This window comes from Falco cherrug, chromosome 14, assembly GCF_023634085.1.
Source record: "Falco cherrug isolate bFalChe1 chromosome 14, bFalChe1.pri, whole genome shotgun sequence".
In the NCBI taxonomy this organism is placed as follows: Eukaryota; Metazoa; Chordata; class Aves; order Falconiformes; family Falconidae; genus Falco; species Falco cherrug.
In genome coordinates this window covers 14,618,873-14,640,511 of record NC_073710.1, presented here as the reverse complement: position 1 = coordinate 14,640,511, position 21,639 = coordinate 14,618,873, and the positions used below count along the sequence as shown (strand labels likewise).

Below are 21,639 nucleotides of genomic sequence, written 5' to 3'. Positions count from 1 at the left end.
TGTTATGGCAATATTGAAACTGTTGGGAATGGAGAACAGGACAGAGCAAAAGACCCTTAACCCCACCATGTTGGATGACCAAGATTTCTTCCTCACCTCCCTGCAATCCAGGAGTGCCCTACAAAGGAATTAAAGAAGTGGCCTGCACAGCTCCATGCTCAGCACTCCTTCCTTGTCACGTCCCTGCCCCTCCAGCTCCCGTTCAGGGTATCTGCTTGTGGCATCTCTCACACCATGGTGCCTAGTTCTCAAAATAATGCTTATCTAATGAGCAGTTCTCAATTGCAGACTTTAGCGTTTCAGTGGCCTCAGACTTCTAGGGAAGTTGATTTATTTTTGTTGGACTGATGTGAGACCAGTCTTGGACTTTTACTGAACTTGACCTTCTCTCTCTCCTCCTGTAAGTTGCCTGACACATTGTTGTAAGTATACAGAGTTAGTCAAGAAATTGCAATTATCAAAATGCTTGAAACTGGAGATGTAATTTGCACTTGTTCATCACACCATTTCATTTCCATACTGTTGTATTTTTTTCTCATTTTAATTGAGTTACTATGCTGCAAATTAGGGTTACTTAGCATTCCTGCTCTGTAGCTCTTGCTTAAAGCAATCATCTATGAGGTATCCCACCGAAATAGCTAAATTCTTGCTGTAAGGGATATTTAACTTTTCTTGCTAATCCCGACTGTATTAGCTAATTTAACAAAGGTGTAACATAAATTCTGAATTATTTTTCAGATCATGCCTACTTCCAACATACAAAAGTGAATGTTAAAAAAAAAAAAAACAATGTTGGAGCTACCTGTTCTAAATAGACTTTTGAGATTATAATGATGGTGCAAAAATACAGATACGATCTCTGGAAGTTGTGCAGATAAGCAAACTAAACAAAGCTAGGTAATGCTGTATTTATCTAGGAGAAATATGTATGTCCCTGAAATATAAAAAGAAAGTATCGATTTGCTACTGATACAAAGTCTGTTTCCTTCAAGCACTACTGGCTTAAAGCGCTTTCTGGAGTATACTATTGTTGATCATCAAACACAGCACTTTCCTACATCAGCAGCGTAGGAGGTAAGATTATTCCTCTGAGAATTACGGTATTCAAGAGGCAAGTGATAAAATCATTACAAAGTAGACAAGTTATTTAATATTAAATAAAATAGTGCACCAGAGGCTTCTGCACCTACTAATGCTTTTTTATTTCTCAGACTTGTCTCCTACTGGATCAGGCAGAACAGTGTTTTACTTCCATAAATTTTTAATTTGATTTTATCAAAACTGTGGTGAATTCTTCCTACCTCTTTCTGATGCATACTTGAAAACAGCTTGCTGAATTTGTACAGCTGTACTGACAAAAGGAGGCTCAAAACGCCAGATGAAAGCATCTATTTTACCTGTCAGTAAATAAGCTTGTTTTGCCTAGAGCTCATACTTTGGCAAGTCAGGAAATTCAGTTGTTTGCAAATTTAATTCACTGTTTCATTAATTTCATAAGAGATTGTAAGGCTCATATACCAGCAACTTTATGCCTTGAAGTAAGAAAAAAAAAAAAAAAAAATCATGCACAAACCACTTTACCATTACTAAAAATCTGCAATACATCCAGATCATCAGCTTCGCATGTAGCATCAGAGTTGGACGCAGCTGTATACTCCAAGAAATGGTCATTCTGAACAGCGTATTATTAATTCTTCTGCAGTGAACTGCCTGTTTCCAGATATGAAACATTTATATAAAGCAACCGTTCTTCTGGCAGAAACATTGTGGTGACAGTTTCCACTGCAAGAACTACCAGTGACTAAGTTTCCACACAGTGCAGGGTGGCACTAAAGTGCTGTAAAGAATGCAAGAAATTTCTGTACTAACCTGATGAATACAGTTTAGACTTAATTTCTCCATTCATTTTTTTCTAGCTTTGCATGCAAGCAGTAACAGCTTTGGTTAGTATGAAGAGGCTGTTTTGGACTGTCAACATGTATCTAAGGGAGCCTTGAGATAGAGTGGAAGACAAATAGACCAAACATTGATTTATAACAACAGTCAGCCAGAGAAGGCAGAAATGTGAGAACAGTGCAAGTAGAGTGTGAAACAAAAACCTGAACTGTCAGGGAACTGAAAGAACAACCAGATGCTTTCTGCAGTGACATAAATTGAAGTAGAAGTCACCAGGCAGAAATATAAGCAATGCTACCACAACAACACGTAAATAATCTGACTTGCTCTAAAAGAGTTGTTCTGTGGAGCTGAAACCAACTGCTGGTTGCATAAATCACATCCACTCTCAGACACTAACAGGCTAGAACATGCATTCTTCAGAGAATGGGAACTATGAGCAGAGCTGGAGTACTCTGTCCTGCTAGAAATGCAATCTAGAACAAAGCAGTTGTCACATTTAGAGTCTGAAACAGAGCCCATTGATTAGGGAGTAGCTGCTGCAGGTGCTACATTCTCAATTTATTACTGTTAGTGCTTTCTTTCTGCATTAAAAGATGAAGGAATTTGTTATCTAGCAGGGAACATTCAAATGAAAAAAACCCTACAAAAGCAATAACTTTTTACTGTACGTACCATAGCATTACATGATGCATGAATTTGTATTGAATTCCACAGATGACTAATTTTATTGTTCCTGTAAGTCAACAGGCAATCACTAATTAATCATCATTTCAAATAAATGTATTTTTCTGTGTTTCAAAATGTAGAATTGATATAATCTATGCACACGTCACACTGTCATTTAATCTTTTTAACTGAAGTTTACATACAAGCACCTTATGAAGTTTATTCTGAAATAATGGTATTGCTACCGAGTACTGAAGATCAAATCTTTCAAGTATGTGAACACTGATTTTGAAAATATTACCTCCAAAAGCTTAGATCAACACAACACACTTTCAGCGGTCAACATGCAGTAATTAGGCCTACTTAATCTCCCCTACAGTTGTGGTGGGTTCTGAGGTTTTTGGGGTGTGGTGTTTTTTTTTTTTTTAATAGACATTTATCTTTGGAAATGTTTAAGTTTTAATATCTCAAATGCACCTAAAAATATAATCTCAAAGCTCTTTATAAAGGATAGCATACATTGATTAACTTAATTAATTATTACCTGTGTTTTTGTGTGACAAGGCAAAAGCAGAAAAACCCACCTATTTTCCTCAGACAATTCAACATTGGAGAAAGGTGTTGGACTCTGCAGGGAAACGTCTTTTCCCAAAGCAAATACAATTCAGTCAACAAGAGGAAGGAGTAACATAATGCTTGGCTATATCTGTTTCTTTTCCACTTACTTTGTCCAAGCTGTAATGCAAGAAATAAATGATACTTTCCCTATATGACTATTTTTGCCTTAAAAACTACAAATAAATACACAAAGCATTATTGGGAAAAGAGAACATACTGCTGGTTAAGTGTGTTTTAGCACTATAGAACCTTTCTCACCTTGCCAAAAAATATACACTCCATAGAGACATGAAGCAAAATAAGGGGAAAAAAAGATACCACATTGAGGTGTGAGATAAAGGTCAGTAAATCACATGAGCTTTCTTATGTCAAGACTGAGTCTCAGGGTAAATTACTCTGAGTCCCACGTAGCATCTACAGAAAGTTGTTTAGAGATTCAAAACCTGCCCAAACTAGTATGCTGGAAGAGAATGGAAATCAAAACTATGAACTCAATCACTTCTAAGCAGATAAAAGAAATCCAAACAGAAAGATCGAAAATATTCACAAACTGAAAAGAAAAAAGTGCATGCTCATTTTGTCAGTTTCTATAAGCAGCAATTAAATATGCATAAAACTAGTGGAACATTTTACACAAAATTGAAAGTTTTCAGAATAATCATATGGTGTCTCTACCCCACCACCACAAGTCAAAAATAACTCCACTTATTTCTGAGACAGCTTTGCTCTGTTTCTTGTATTCCTTAACTGCTTCAATTCTGTCATCAGGTTTGTTTTGGCAGGTAGTTCCATTTACAACTTTGACAAAAGTTTGTACTGTTTTCTTCCGTTTCTCTTTCTCAAATATGTTGAAAGATTTGCCTTTAAAAAAGGCTTTATGCTAGCACAAAATGGTGATCTTACACTAACGCTCAAAAGGGCTGAAAGGCTAGTACCAGACACATTAACCTTAAATTCAGCACAGGAAAAACAAAACCAAACCAGCAGAAATTCAGTCTTTTTTGTCACTTTCTCTTCATCACCATTTTGCCCATCATTATTTTTTCTGAATCTGTTGGCCAAAAGGGGAATACAAGATTAAACCAACAAGCCAACATACATTTCAAGACAAGACTAGGTAAACAATTGTGTCGATTGATAAATCATAGTTTCAATGTCCACACATATACAATCTGAATCATGAGTGAAGTTTTTGAAAGATCAACCAGGAAACATTGCAGCATTATGACATTTTCTAGGAATGGCTGAGCATCTGAGGTTTCCAGAGACAACAGAACATATGAAGGCTAGGAAGGTATTTAAATATTTTTATAAACATTTCCTTTTTATAAAGGAGCAAGGATAATTTGAAACAATGCAAAGCATAGATTTTCAGCTTCTGTTACTTTTAGAAGCACAAGACAGACCTTGTTCTGTAGAACTCCCAGTCAATATTTGTGACTATGCAAGTGTCAGTATTTAGGATTCCCAGCACTGTGAAAAACACGCATAGTGTATTTTGGTAAGCAGTTAAGTATTTAAGAGAATTGTTGAGAGGCAGGAATTTAGTTCCTGAGAAGTGTGTGAGAGCTTCACGCATTACTCCAAACATATAACTCTACACAAAATGAAAGGGATAGCAATAATTTCTACTTGGTCCTGTTTCTTTTGTTTTCACCTGTTTGACCACTACAGCACACAAGCTATTACTCAACAATTTACAGCAGGAAATAGAAAGTGCCATCAACACCTCTCCTACAACTATTTCTTCTGTTTGGCCATCAAATAAATGACTTAAAATTTCAAAGATCAGTGGATCATGCAATTAAAAGAAGCACCAGATCATACCGCACTGAAAAGTGCTTCAGGGACATGGATGAGCTACTTCACCTCAGCTATGACAGCTGTCTCTGTATATTCTTTTAGTCTATATCAAATATACAATAAATCAGCTCAGTTTAGTCTGAAGTGAATGACTTTATCTACATCAAGGTTTTCCTGCATTTGATACTGGCAGGCAAGCATCAAGCATGGCAGGGGCAATTACCTTAGGTCGACCTGGTAGCTGTGTGTATTAGCTGTAACTCATTTTGCAGAGACATAAAAATCTGGAAGCCAAAGGTCTTTTGGAAAAAAGTAACAGAAAACAGACTTTCCTAAATACTTTTCTTCACACGTTAAGCAAGTTTCAAAGATAGGTATAACTCTGCTAATGGAAAACTAATAACTGTATGCCAATTTACTAAGAAAACACAATCAGTTGTACAGTTTCATTTTTCCTTTGCCTCAGTATCAAAATAATTTTAATGTAACTGAAAAAAATATATGAAGATGTTTTAGACTTTTCCATAAATACTGATAGTTACTACCCAATCCATACTTCATCACAACCTTCAGAAAACTCCTGGCTCTGTTCCATATTCTCTATAACACGTGGTAAGAACCTGTTACATTTCAGCCTTATTAAATATCTACTTATTTTTGATAGAGTAATACACTCTATTATTTCAGTAAATAATCCTTTTGTCTTGCAAATACAACTAATACATTTTTCCTTCATAGCAGGTAAATTAATCACATTTGAAGAAGTGCATTGTAGGTGTTGTTTGGTTTTTTTTTTGGGGGGGTGGGGTGTGAAAGTGGGGGGGTGGGTAGGTAGGGGTCTTTGGATTTTTTTTTTTAATTTAATAACTATTAATAACAGAATTATGACTAAATGATTACAGGAGAAAATTCTGGAGCCTCAGTTTTTATCCCCCAGACGATAAGATCTGCCGCTTCATTGAGAGCTGGAATATTGTTTGTGAACTTGCATAAACTATGAACTTCGCAAGGATAAACAACACGTATAGCAATGAACAGATCTGTAAGTGGAAAGAAGTGGATTTAAAATCTCCCACCTTTCACTCAAGAAAAATGACTTCACAGAAAACCTTATTGTTATTGGTCACAGAGTTCATTATAAAGCAAATGACTTACTCTATGATTTTAATTACTTAGTCTTAACAGACCATTCTGATTAAAAGGCTGATGTTAATTTCACACTTCCGCTTAACAGAAAATTATCATTTTTTTATCAGTTATTAATATATCAATTCTATCAAAACATCGTATTCACAAAGTAAGAAAGGGAAACAGAGAGGATTCATTTTTTAGAGCAGATACAACATTGCTTTGCTTTCCTAAATGCTAGCTTCTTGTAGTAGTTTTTACTTCTGCAGTGATCACAACAAAACTCCATATGCCCCTATGCTGGCAAATGAATTCTTGTATTCCAATTAAAACCCTCAAGTTTATACTTTTATCTGGTCTTACTGTTGTCAGCACCAATTTGTATTCCCATTGTGCATAGCTAATTTCTCTTCATTCTCTTGACTGTAATCAAGGTTGTTCGTGCAGAGCAGTAAGAATAAGATTACAGAGACTTCACTTACAACACTTGGTATCTTAATCCACAGCCACCTTTTCAAAAAAGAATTTAACTACTCAGGGTAGGTGCTTCACAGTTTTTCTAAGGATACTGCAACTTTTTTATTTCTTCCCTTTACTCGCCAAATATGATAACATATTTCACCAAGCAATATTAAGTACTACGCTTCCTATTGTCCCTTCAGCAATTTCCTAACTGCATTTACAAAAATATATTAATGATCTAGCTTTTGATATGTAGATATAATTTCTTTACTGTTCCCTGGTTTTCTTCAGCACTTCTTAAATAAAAATTAATAATTAGCTATTTTGTGAATCTTAGAAATTGCAAATTTGTAAGTTTTCTTCTAATCTCTAAATTATGCCTAGGAACTGACTCAAAACCACCAAGGTGATTCTTAACTACAAAAAGTAAACACTGATTTCAGATTCTCTAAATTTCAGTGTTACTCCCATTTCTTTAAAAGCAAAAAATCAGAAATGCAGCGCATGTTCACATGAAACAGTTTTCTGGGGGGTTTGAAACCACTTCATTATTTTAAATGAAGGAAAGCACCTGGATGAGTGCTAACAATGGAAGAATAATTTTGATTTCAGTTACTCAAACACTAAAAATAAACATTTTGCCCGAAGTCAATTATGTAAGATTACAAATCGACACACATTCAGAACTTCCTAACTGCAGCTAATCAAGGAAATTGGAAAGGTATGGTGCTTCTCAACTGGTGAAATAAAAAAACCTTTAAAACCAGATGGAAGCATAAAATCTTATAATACAACAGTTTTCACCATATTCCAAGTTCACAGACTAACACTTCCAGACAGCAAGAGCAAGTCAGACTCAAACTTTGTTTGAGAAAAAGGAAGCACTTTGGTTAAATGCTTCAGTTATTTTTGTTGCATTAATATACATATTTTCAGTGATCTCAGGAAATAATGTTTTATCTGAGGACTTTTTTTTTTAGCTTGATACACTTGCTTTCAGTCTCTGCCTTGGAGCATTCCTTCCCATTTGTCTTTAAACAGAAAAAACAGCCTGCCTTAGAACCACGCATCCTAATCAGTCACCCATCAGCAAAATTGAAAGTAATAATATGCAATAATAGATATAATCATAACTTCTTTACCATTCTGTAAAGAGTCAAATCTTCTTACCCTTGCTTACTCTCCAGTTAAAATAATTTTCTTATTTTGGTACCAGGCTATTGATCAGACAGCTTATATTTAGAAACCTAAAATTTGGAAAAGTTATTTTAAGCTGAATTCTATTTAACAATGTAAAGTTAAAAAAAGTAATACCCTGTGTCCATACAAACTGCAAGCATCACAACAAACTGCTCATCCTGCTTCATGCCTTGGAAAGGGCATCCTATACCTCTGCATCATGAACTCCTTCACCAGTGCAGCCATGGCTAGCACACTCACATTCCCCACTGCCTGCTTCTTCCATGGACTTATAATTACTACATAGTCACAGACTTTCAGAAACAGCTGTCCAGGGTACCCCAGCTGAATGCATATGGGGCCTACAGGTTAGAAAACATACATTTGGACATCTTCAGTGTAAGAAATCAATATTTAGCAGCAATAATATTTTAGCAGCAAGCAGCCTAACCAATATGATATTACAAAGAGTATGGCATTACATCTGAGATCACTGCCATTTAAGAAAGAAAATGGCGATGCTCAGCTCTTTCAGATGTTTTCCAGGCATTTACTTTTAGGAGAAAGCTACAGATCTGGTACAAGTCTAGTCTAAGCTCCAGAAGTGATATGAGTCAAGCTGTGCTACCATCTTTAGCTCGCTATCAGGTTGCTAATGGAGGGCCGTTTGTAGATCACCCTCAAGAAGCAACCGGCTCACCCTTCACATGGTAAAGAAAGCAAGGCTCCTAACTCGACAGTTCAGGCAGCAACTGTCATAAATTAATTGGAATTCCCTTGGTGTCTTAATTGCAAACACTTTTGTGAACTACAGCCTCCGCAGGTAAATGTACTAAGACCAGCTTAGCATTGTGTGAAGGCTTTGGTTCTCCTCACGTGCACAGAGAACTTACAGCACACTTCACCTTTGGCACGAATTCACCTTTTATTTACTGCTTCTAATGAAAACTATGAAAACTTAAAACAGTTAATTGCAAAACCTTACATATTTAAAACATGTAAAATAATTGTTTTAAATAGCACCTTTTTCTTTTAATTTTAGCAAGAAAAAGAGGCTTTTCAGTTTCCTCCTGTATAAGCACATAGTTAATTCTAAAAAAGAATTAGATTTATCTTGGGGAGAAAATCTTTTTAAATATAATAGTAATGTATCAATAAATCCTCAGTAAAACCTCAACAGTCCCAACTCTAGTTTCAGATAAAGGAATATAAACAAGTCAAGTAACTTCACTAAAGTCAATTGGATAAAAATAAAAACAGAAGCACATTCAAAGTCTTTCCAATCAGTCTCTGTATTAAGATTACCATTAGTATAACAGATCCCTCACCTCTTCTTTACAGGATTTTCTAAAAAAAAGATTAATCTTATTCTTACTGACATTCTTATGTAATACTGAAAACAAATGTTAAGATCAAAAATGTATTAGAAGACATTCAGCACTTTAGAGCCAGCTGTTTAGCCAGCTTCTCCACTTAAGTCTTCCTGTAGAGCCAAAGCTCTGTTCTGATGAATCAGGCAGACTCAACTTCAGGAAATGTACTGTATTCAAAACATATTTTGGACATAGATGTATAGGAAGTAAAGTTACTTTAGTGAACTCTCCTTTTACTGGTGATTTTTTTTTTTTTAAGTGGAAACCTGTTTACAAGTCAATAGATATCAGCAACAGATTTAAATTCAATAATCAAATTGTAAGCAAGATTAATTTACTTTTGACTTCTATGGGCCTTTTGGACTCGGGTCTCGCTTCTGCTGGAAGCCAGTTGCCAAGACTATTACAACTTAGACAACTGAGAAGCAAGCCTCAAGTTTCTTAATTACTAGGATCAATTTAATGAACTTACTCTCATTAAGCTTTATGAGCCGTGCCATCTATAGGAGTGTGTGAAAGTTCACAACAGTAACACAGTGATGTCACGAGGCAATTAACAGCACTGATGAGACATTTTGTAAGAAGAGGAATAGCAAGGCAAATGTTTTGTGAAGAACAGCATTATTACACAAAATTAAAACCACTTAATTGAAAGAATCAAGTAAAGATAATTTTAGTCCCAACAAGTTATCAACAAAGTATATTCTCATCTGAAAGCAGACAAGCATGCACTACAACCCTCATGTTAGATGGCACTCCACACCACTCCTTGGGTGAGAAATTGCATAACAAATTTCCCCCGTACCTTAATCTACTCATTAGTGGAACCAAGCTACTAGTCTTCGGATATCAAAAGAAAATCACTACTCATGTGAAACTGATACTAACAGAACATGATTTAAGAAAACACCACGATACAATGCCATTCACAAGTACTTTTTAATTTAAAATATGCAACTGCAGGAAAATCACAAAGTACCACTTCTAGAACAAACCCTACTTCTCACAATTAATCAAATTTACACCAGGAAAAACCAGCATCAAAAGAGATTACAACTACTACAATTACACAAGACATTTTTTTTTTCCTCTTTATCACAAAAGTTATAACATCCAAGAACCTCTAAGCTCCAGATAGCTAGATTTGATATACCAGAGGAACTGTCAGCTTCCCAAAAACATTTCAAATAACCTATCATTTCCAGTAGAAATAATACTGTCCTACCCTTCTAGGAAAAAAAAAAAAAAAACAAACAAACCACAAAACTAAACAAAAAACCAATCCCCCCAAAAAACATCATAAGTATATTACTGCTTTAAAGGCAAACAAAGATTATTTAGAACTTACCTGTTCTATGAAGGCAGTAGTGAGGCTACCCAACATACTCTCATACCCTGCCTGGAAAAAGGACAACCCCCCTGTAACCCCCTCCTAGCACAGCTTTATAGATTGGAGTGCAGCTATATTAATCCACCCCATCTGTGAGTCTGGCTTCAGCTGAAACATAAAACCAATTAATACATATATGCACTGGGTTTACCAGGCAAGGTTTTGGTAGTGGGGAGCTGCAGGGTGGCTCCTGTGGGGAGAAGTTAGGGCTGCCCTGAGCTGGACACGGTGTGTTCCAGCTGGTTCTGTAATGGACCTGTCACAGCTGAGCCAATTAGCAAAGCCAGTGGTGCGGCTGGGAAAATGTGTTTAAGAAAAATGAAAGAGTGCTCAGGGAGTGCGGGACCAGTTTGGAAGGGGAGTGTGAGTGCTGGAGCAGAGAGGCCTCTGCAGCTTGTACAGGGGTTGTTGTAGCACAGGGTTCCCTTGCAGTCGGGGGGAAGAGCCGGGACCCATGCTGCAGGCTCTGTGGGGTCCTGTGCCAGAGCAAGTGGCCGTTCCTGGGGAGCCCACGGTGGAGTGGGTTTATCCTGAAGGACTGCAGTGCATAGAAGGACACATGCTGGAGCAGGGGAAAAGTGTGAGAAGGGAGAAGTGGCTGAGAGTAGCTGTTACAGGGTGATTGCAGCCCTTGTTTGCCGCTCCCCTGTGGCACTTGATGGGGATCTGAGCAGTTGAGAGTGAAGGGCAGAAGCTGAGCCGGGGAAAAGGATGGGGGAGGTGTCTTTAGTTTTGCCTCTGTTTCTCATCATCCAAACCTAATTCAATTAGTAACAAATAAAACATTATCCTGTGTTGCCTGTGAAGATAACTGTAAACAATCTCTCTGTCTTCAGCTTGACCTGCAAGCTTTTTCTATCCTGCTTAGGTAGGGGAGGTAAAAGCATCTGGGTGGGCATCTGGCAGTCTGCCAAGGTCACCTCATCATAATATATAATTAATTACGTACCAAGGCACAAGTGCAAAATTTTTCTCTGAATTGTATGTGATATGCTGAATACATTGTGGCTTATATATGTAGCTAATGGGTATGCTCACCATAAACTCAAGAAGAAAATAGGCAACTGTTCTAATAATGTGACTATTTAGCATTTGCAGGAGCAATTACTATGCGGAAGCTATTCATAAACCCCATCTATTCCATTTCCTTGAAAAGCTGTTTATTATTACTTACGAAGTTTTAAGGTTGTTTTGCTGGTTTTTTTCCCCTGCCAGGAAGAGGGTTTAGATGGAAAAAAAGTACTTTTTACAACTTCTACCTCTAAATAATGCTTGATATTAGTATTTGGATGCTTAAGGCTTGCTATTCTCTTAACTAAGACATAACAGCTATTCTATCCTATATTGCTTTTTGAGAGCTTATGGTATGAGTGTATTCATACTGATTAGGTTGAACACAGGAGGAAGAAGAGGTAAGTGTTCTCTTTAGTATGAATACAAGACAATGAGTGGGTGGTGGAGAATAAATCTTTAAATTAGCTACCCTTGGGGAAGAAAGAGAAATACAGCAGCATTTTTTTAATTTGTCCAACACAAGGTATAGACAAATGTTTGATGCTGTTAGTGAAACGGCGCTAATTCCCTACAGAAGAGTGTTATTTGTAGCTTTGATCAGTACACAAATATTCAGGTATTAAATACTGACAATAGAAAATGGACGTGACAAGTTCTACTTTCAGTGTTTAAATATGTAAAGTTAAATAATTTCAAATAAAATGTGTTTTCTAACTTTACAGATAACTACTCATTAGCTACTCAAATACATTTGGAGAGTATAGCATCTTCTCCCTTCTCCATGAAACATTCTATAGGTGTGTTGGGTTCCAGTAGGGTTTTAAAAATATTATTTTAAAATGCAAATCTAATTTGTTTGTTATTTTGAGCTTTTGCTGGATGTATGGGTGGAATTGAGGTAACCATATCCATTCATATTTTTTGCTTTAATATTAAAGTAACTATGGGAAAAAAAAAACCAACCAAATGAAACCCTGGACCATAGAGGTCTGTCCCAGACTGCTTACGTGGTGAGACTACTGTGGCTCAAAGAAAACACCCTTTTAGATGATGATACAAGTTGAAATGGTACATTCATTTTAAAGGTTTAATGTCATAATTACTATGATAATCGCATTTTCTCTGGTAAAAACACAAAAATGGCTGGGTGCAGCACTTGAGATTAACACTAACAGCATATTATTTCAAACAAGTAGGTAACATTAATGGAGTCTGTCTCCAGCTAAAATTCTTCATGCTGCGCATTTCACCACGGCAAGCTCAGCTTGAAAGTATGGATAGGCTCAAAGGCATTTTGTATACTTCTTCCAGAACTGTATATGAGAACTGGAAGGAGATTAAATTTGTGTTACTATTTGTTACACATTTGAACAAAATCTCTGGGTCTCTGATGTCAGAGCAAAAGGCGGTTTCTGGTGTTTCATCTTTGATGTCGATGTGTTACAGTGGTAATTAATGAGTCAAAACATGCAAGTAAAAATAAAATACAGGTTGGGATACCTACACTTCTTGGGTGAAATCCTGTAGCTCCTCAAAGTTGGTGGGATTTCTGCCTATGGGTCAGTGAAGCTATGAATCCTGTGATTTTTATTCCGTGTGTGTGTATCTATGTAAAATGAAGAAATACTATGGACTGTTTTCTTCCCTCTGGCTGTGCTCCTAAGGATATTAGGTGTATGTATATTCACAACTAATATGTACATGATACAGGGATATGGGGTCAATATGGAAGTGGAAATATGAACGTAGCCACATCTTCTCTACTAATGCTGGGATGTCGGCAGGCCAATACTAGAGGAGGTCTGTGAAGCTGGTATTCGTAACATCCTGCAAGAAACAGTGGCAGAAAACTGCCATCTCTAATTTGAAATGAAATAGAAGATGATGTTTTTCCCTGTAGTGAAAGAAGGCCGGAAAACTAAAGGCTATCAATAGATGTATGTACACTTTTCCTTTTATACATACTTGTAAAAATAGTATCTAAAAATCATTGCATACACTAGAACTTCTGTACTAGTCAGAGGTACTCTGAGTCCATCCTTTCAGCTGTGACGTTATTCTTGGTTTGTATGAAAATCCCCTGCCTCTAATAAAAAATAATTATCTCACATTATTTAATGAGTCATGCCAATCCTGCTAATTGTCTTAGCAAAAGGTTAGCACAGTGATTTATTTCTACTCTTTTACTACTGCTCTGAAACTCAGGTGTATTGCAAGAATTTTATGACAGAAATGCTTCTTTCTGAAAATAATTTGTGTGTGTATATCTAGATATGTACATTCTGAAATTGTCAGAATTATAACAAAGGACAACCTTTCTAAAGGCTTGATGGGTTTATGCACAGCTGCACTTCCCACCTTACTTGCAGATGTCACACTGCCTCGTAGGAATTTCTACATCATGATTGATGAAATGATTTTTTGTGTGAAGAAAAAATCCTGTTATTTGTTGTTGCTCAAATATAATTAAAACATAAAATGAAAGGTTAGCAGATACTGCTTGTTTGTTTGCATATGTTAAGTAGTACTCAATTTCACAAAAAACACTTTAAATCAAATATAAAAATGTCCTAGCAAAAAATTATTTTCAGGACTGCTAATATAATTATAAAAGTTCTAAGACTCACATCCTCACCTAGAACTGTAAGTCCTTAAAAGTATGGAATTATAATTTGTAAGAAAAGTACTTACAACTCTTTCTTAAGAATTAAATTTTTTTTACCTTTTTTTTTGTTTGTTTGATGTTGAGCACAACTTTTACTGAGAATGTGAACAAAACCTTCACAGTACTACATCCTCATTGTTTAAGATTTGTGCCAGGAATGGTGAAAGAAATGATGACTATGGAGTGAAAATGTAGTTAGGATGACAGAAAACAGCACTGGAGAAATACTAGTAATAAGATTTAGATAAAAAGCTTCAGTAAAATTACTGGGGACAAAACTGACAAGTCCTAGATTTTAAAACAGGTTATGTGGAGGTAGATGAAATGGCTCTGAACTTACTTGTGTATCGACACCTTGTTATTCATTTATGTATGGAGCCTTTAGTAACATAAACATTTAAAACAGTAAAATGGCTATGGGTAAATGTTGCCTACTCAACTGATATGTTAACCAGCTGATATTGAAGGTATGAAGAAAAACATGTAGAACTTCAAGACCAGGTTTCAGAGAAAATATATTGTATAAATAGGTTGTTTTCCATTCCTCCCATTCTTTCAGGATGGTCTCTTAGGAATACAAATTGGGTTTTGAGATATATAATGGTGCCTTAGACTTTAGAACATCCTGAAGTCATTAGGACAAGTAAATTAAATGGGTGGAGAGACAATATTCTTTTAAGAAAAAAAAAAAATCTTTTTTTGTTACAGGAAAACCACCTTTTATCTAACGTTTTATGATAGTTTACATGGACTTAAGCATAAAAAAAGTTAAGACTGTAGTAGAATTAGTGAGGAGAATATTAACAGCTACAGAAAACATATATCACATTATATAGATTTTAGAGACATAAAGTACAAAAAAAGCTTTTTGGGGTGTTGGGTGTGTCCTGCTCAAATGTTAAACAGAAAGGATCTAGAAACTTTGAAGATGATTAGTCTAGGAAGATCAACCATAGGGTGTTGTTTTGTTTTGTGTGTGTGTGTAGTTTGTTTTTTCTTTTAGTTATTTCTGTCTATCTATGAAACTTTTCTGATAAATGGTCCAACAATGGATAATAAGTGGACCCCTCACTTCAAGAGGGACACAGAGGTGCTGGAACGTGCCCAGAGAAGGGCAGTGAGGCTGATGAAGGGTCTAGAGCACAAGTCTTATGAGGAGTGGCTGAGGGATCTGGGGTTATTTAATCTGGAGAAGACTCAGGGGGGATTGTAATACTCTGCAACTACCTGAAAGGAGTTGCAGGCAGGTGGGGGTAGGTCTCTTCTCCCAGGTAACAGAACAGGACAAGAGGAAATGGCTTTGAGTTGAACCAGGGAAAGTTTAGATTGGATATTATGAAAAATTTCTACTTGGAAAGTGTGGTCAAACATTGGAACAGGCTACACAGAGAAGTGGTGGAATCACCATCCCTGGGGGTGTATGAAAAACACATAGATACAGTACCTAGAGACTTACTTTAGTGGTGGATATGGCAGTGCTAGGTTAATGGTGAGACTTCATGATCTCAACAGTGTTTTCCAACCTAAATGTTTCTATGATTCCATGAAAACTAGTTACTCAGTGCTCTGTTGCTGTTCCACAACACAGGGGACAGAACTATCAGAAGTTGAATTCATTTTTGATCCCTTATGTGTCTGTCACTACCTTATGGGAATAAAATCTTCCAATAAGATAAAAAAGGAAAAGTAAACTGCATCAGAAAGGGGACTATCCAAGAAAACACACAAAAAAAGTTAATCTGAGAACAATGAATGACAAATCAATACTAACCTTGCATTGTACTCTTTATGTTTGATTTTACTAAGAAAATGGCATGGAACACTGTAAAGGATTGGCTTTAAGTAGGTACTTGAACCATATTTCTACATTTTGTTATTAGTGACTCAAAATCATGAAAAATATTTAAGTATAAAGAAGGCTGCTGCTATTACTTTTTGCCTTCATTTTGAGAAGAATTTTTCATTTTTTCCTTTGGTCTATTTCTTATCTCTTTTTTTACTTTTAGCTCCCTTTCCACAAGAACATAAATAATACTTCTCACAGAAGTATAATAATGTTTATTTCTGTGAAAAATTGTTAATAAACTAATTAAATATTTACAATGGAAAAATCTATACTCAGATGAGATCCATTTTTCTTTTCTGAAATGGTTTTGTTATTTGTATTGTAGTGGAACAAACATAACTCAGAGAATGGGTTTTCAAGTATAAAGAAAATAGGATCATTGGTTTTGAATCACACCTTTCAAAATCTTTCCCCATCATAGATGGCTATACTAGTTCAAAACAAAAATTTATTTTCTGGTTTATGAGCTATATTAGCCATTATGGCAGCAAATAAAAAAAAGTCCATTAAATTCACAAGAAGGTTTGTCTTTTTACATTTCCAGAGAAGTTTTGCAGGCTTTCATATTTAGGTTACTCTTTGCACTGTCACCTGAACTTTTCCAGGTCACTCTCAGCTAAAACATCAAATCTTTCAACATTAATTCATTAATTACTAGCATGCCTGTGGCATAACCTCCTTTCCAGTATGTTGCTGTTATTGTCCTGCCCTTTGTATTGACCATCCTTCTTTGTATTTGTTTCCTCAGCATAATTCTTTGCCTTACTATGCATTTCTTCTTCGAAATTATTTATAATGTAAATCAGCCAATACATTTGAAAACAGGTTAGGAACCTGATCTTTTGTGCACATGCATTTATATCTCTAATTCCCAATGTCTTGTCATTCATATTTGCCCTCTGCCACTGAGATCCAATAAAGTTCTGCATCTTGGAGTTGCTCATAAATTGTAACTTAGTGATCTTGCTGATTAGGCATTCGTACTTTTAGATTGATTTAGATAGATTAGTCTTCTGAATATTTTCACTGTGTATATATAAGGTGATTCATTAAATGCCTTTGTAAATTGCAGCTGGGGATTTCCCACTCAATGTTTTTCTAAAGAAGAATTTATAAAATGTCTTGCAGTGATTTCCCTTTGATAAATATATCCAGATGATCCGTAATCAAATAAAAACCCTCCATAGGTTTTCTAACTATAGCATCTGATAAATCTTTCTTCTTCTTTTTGCATCTGAACTCAAAATTTTCATCTGGTCCTTTTATATATAAAAAGGAATGTTCTCCTTATTTTTCCTCACAATTTCTGCGGTGAAATTTTATAGCTCCTCTTACTTGTATCTGGACCTTGGAATAAAATTTGCATTGTGAATTTCTATAGTAATGCAAACTTCCATCGATTCTTGAAAGGTCAAAGTGATTGGGCTAGGAGATCTAGATTAAAAAGACAAGGTAGTTCTGACACCTTATTTTCCTTATAATAGGATATGCATTTTCTTTAGGCAGCAAAACCCCCACACCTTGTTCTGAGGCACTACTGTTAGAAATGACTTCTATTTCCCCTTCACACTAACGTGGTAACATGGCCTTTTGTTATAGTTGTTCCCAGTTGCTTGAAGCCTTGCTACTGCCAGCATTCCCCAGCCTTCTTGATGGTGGCCTGGTAATGCGAAGCATCTTGCAAATGATTGCATTTTTTACTCTTTGCTGCTTGTTCATCATCCTTGTCCAAAATGCCTGACCTCATGCAGGAAGATCTCCTGACATCTACTGAACTAAAAGAACAGAGTAACGTTCCAGTGGTGATTTTGCTCAGTGCACTACTGACTTTGTGCTATCAACTATAAATAACAATCCTGTGTTTATGATGAACAATTTATGACAGGTAACACAGCAGTCATATTAATCTGCCAATCCAACAGTCTGTTGAAAAATGGATTGTAAAGTTGATAAACTTGTGTAACAGTGACTGTTACCAGACTGGACATATTTTTCTTACCTCTATAGATAATATAAATGTGCTCTGCACATAATGTAAACGTAAAAAATGTAAAGCTAAAAATCAATAAAAAATAAGAGAAAGGAAAAGGCAGTTAAAATGTATTGTAACGGGAAGCCAACTATCCATTGGGTCTTTTATTGCTTATCTGGGTTCACTTGCCTTGAACACAGAGCTGGACCAGAAAACCTATAGATGTTCCTTCCAAACTTAATTATTCTATAATTCTACTCAAAACTCATAACCTTCATTTTGAAGATGGCAGAAAAAGTATTACTAAAACATCAAAGAAAACTTACAACCAGAACACTGCTGACTGCACCATTCTTTTTTCCCTTATTATTAAAATATACTGATACTAGTAATATTAACTCATCCCAAGTGAAGAGAGAGAAAAGCGCATAGAATTACCTACATAATTCCTTTTTTCTCAGAGTTCCTCATATTTCAAAATAATACATTCTTCCCTTCAAGACCTTTCAAACCATTTTTATCACAGCTCAAATGTTCTACACAAACAACTCTAATTTTCACCCTGGAAATAATAACTTTGACTGTTCTTTCTTTTTTCCTAGTCTGTTTAAAATTTAAAAACCAAAACCAAGCACCACCCCCTAAAAACCACCAACAACAAAGAAACAAAAAAACACAGGCAAATTTTAATACAGGTGAAAATGAACATTTACAGCGACAGTTTGAACTTCAATGTTTCTATTTAGACTGTTTCCTTACTAATTTTGTAATCTAAAAGATTATCTTTTATTTTCCCTTGGAAGACAGCTATTTACAAGAACTATTCTACACTGTGAAGTAGAAAGGCAAGCTCTTTTACTCATATACATTGCAGTCTCATCAATGGGTGTATTCACAGATGCAGGTGTTAGCCTGCAATACCACACAGCTGGAAGTACTGAACATTAATCTCATTTTTATTACATCTATATAATAACCTTCTAGTTACTTAATTGATAGGTCTTATCCTGCAAACTGTGAGGGCATGGAGCATCGTATCAAATTGGAGTGAATACATGTGTACACGTGTCATAATTTGCCAAATATTTGTTAAGTCACGTTATAATTGTCCAGAAAGAAATTCACTTAATGCAGAGACTCCAATAATAACAGCAGTAACACTTGATAATTATAGAAAGGTCACTCATAACAGCAAGTTTTAAATTAAACTTACAACATTCCTTCCTGAAGAACATGCTATCTGGAAAAAAGAACCCAAACCAAACAAACAAAACCCAAACAAACCCAAAACACAATAGAAAGATGGGAAGGGGAACTGGAAGAATCACCACACTAAACCACCGAGAGACCTTTACAAGAAGAGGAGATACCTGGTTTCACTTAGCGTAAGCCATACATCTACTCCATCAATCATGCTTTGTCTCTAATATTTATACTGAATTTCATTTTAAAAAAAAAGTAAAAAGTATTCCCAATCAGAGATGACAATCTCTTTTAAAAAAAATCTGATTATAATCAGTACCTCTGCCTGTTTACACTTTCTAATCAGTACTAATTCTCTGATGGTGCTAAACTTTAATTTGACCATCCCTGCTGCTGTTGTATCATCAGCACAACTGAAGTTATCCATTCAGTTTGGGAATCAGGTAACTAACACGGGACAAATAAGAAAAATAATTAGTATCTGTTATCTATTCTGTGTAATTCCCTGGATGAATATCTGAACTCAATTGTGAGTATAATTATTTTATTTTTTCCAATATGGTCTTGTATTTCCAAAATCAAGTGTGTCCTTAAAAGGTAGCTCCACAGCACCTCAAGGTTTCTGGTTAAAAATCTGTATGACAGTTTTAGGAAAAAATGTTTCTTACTCTCTTTAAGCTGATCATTTTTGCAGTTGAATAGTATCATTGCAAAAGTCATTCCAGTTTGCTAGACAAGGAACGTCAGAGAAAATTTAATCCTTTGGTAGACAGATACCTCACTCTTCTCATTCATTCTAATGTCCTTTTGTCCTTTACAAAATATCTGACAGTGTATGTATAACCATGATTTTTCTCATGCCCAGCTTTTCCAGTACATTTATTTTCACTGAGCTAGCACCAATGTCCATTTCTATTGCAAATTCAGCCAGTATTACCTGTCTGTTTTCAAGTACAAAACATTCAAATCCAAACTGAGTTTCATCAAAACTGCCCTATGCAGTCCTTGTCCTCCTGGACTCCTTTACATACAATTATGTGCTTTTTCCTTTCACTGAATAGTATGACAATGCTTAATTCATGTCCACTAATTCAGCTTCAAAACAATAAACTGAGTGAAATGACTTTAATATTGAATTTCTTAAGCCAAATTCTCCTGAGAAACAGCTTTTTCTGCTTTTGGAGTCTATTTCTGTTCCATTCTAGAAAAAGGATAAACCTATTCTTAAAGCACTGCTCAGATAAATTCTGACATATTTTACCCATCACTGATCAAGCACTTCATCTAATTATCTCTCTAATGAACTACTCAATTGCAAAGCTACAGGTATGCTGCATCTTTTCTCTGAACTCCTCAGTAGGAAACTTTTACAAAAATATACCTTACAAATAACAAAATTACTTCTTTTTTCCCCCCTTTTAATATCTATAGGGATGGGGGCCTACCAATGTGTATTGCTGCAGGTTGGGATGACCCTCTCTCCTCTTACAGAACCCCCTGTATGTATAGTAACTGTTCTCAGATATCCAGCTGTATGACTCAACGGCCTCTTCTGCAAAAAGGGGGCAGATACAGAAGCTATAAATTGGATCAGAGTAGGTAAGATAAAGAGCAGTATTCTTCCCTTGCTGTTGAACTGGGGCAATGAAATGTTACGTGTGCTCATTCCAAGTTGGCATTTTATGTGCTTTGTGTATAGCTCTGCAAAGGACTTGATTTCTCAGCTTCTTCAGTAATTACTTCTTTTTGTTGAAACTTTATACCAATCCATTAGATCAGTGACAATAAAGGCTAGAGATAAAATGTCTAAACTTCACACTTCAATGGAAGCCCATTAAACTGTAGCACACCAGTAAACTTTACCATTTCATGCAAATCATGCCTTGCAAAATACATCTGGCTTGCACAGTCATCAGATTACCCAGCGAGTTCTGATGGGTTGTTAGCTGACCTGCAAGGAGCCAGCTAAGCTGTCCTCTGCACATCTGTCTTGATGTGTCTGCCAAACTACATTATCCATCTGGCTGTGCAGACTTCTCTGTGTATACTGTTTGACACACAAAGGCAACAGGTCTTTCACAGAACAGCTACAGTCAAACAAGTTTTTTTTTATGAGAAAAAATAAAATTGTGAACATCACCAGTTGCTATGAAAGTTGAAGAGTACTCAATTTCTGAGGAGCAGGCTACTATTTAAAATTCTGAACATGAATTTCAGAGTCTGACTTCTGACTTTTTTTTTTAATACCTTATTTTATAGAGTACTAATAGAAAAAAAATAGCCAAAACATCAGAATGTAGGAATATTATTTAGGTGATTAATGCCATGGAACACTGCGAAAAGCCACTCAAAGGCAGCTATAAAGCACACGACATGCTTAACAAGAAGCCACAGGCAAGCTTTAAGTGTAAATCCCCTAAG

The 21,639-nt window shown here is 35.8% G+C and overlaps 1 protein-coding gene across 2 annotated transcripts in view; it reads right to left on the bottom strand.

Annotated features, from left to right (window-relative positions):
- CDH8 (cadherin 8) overlaps positions 1-10,580 on the bottom strand; it is a 214,074-nt gene extending 203,494 nt beyond the window's left edge. The window contains exon 1 of one of the 2 annotated variants that reach the window (XM_055726966.1): positions 10,477-10,580. The gene's annotated coding sequence lies outside the window, so the exon portion shown is untranslated. The remainder of the gene's footprint in view (positions 1-10,476) is intronic. The other variant, XM_055726965.1, reaches the window with a different exon arrangement.
- Positions 10,581-21,639: the final 11,059 nt, after the last annotated feature.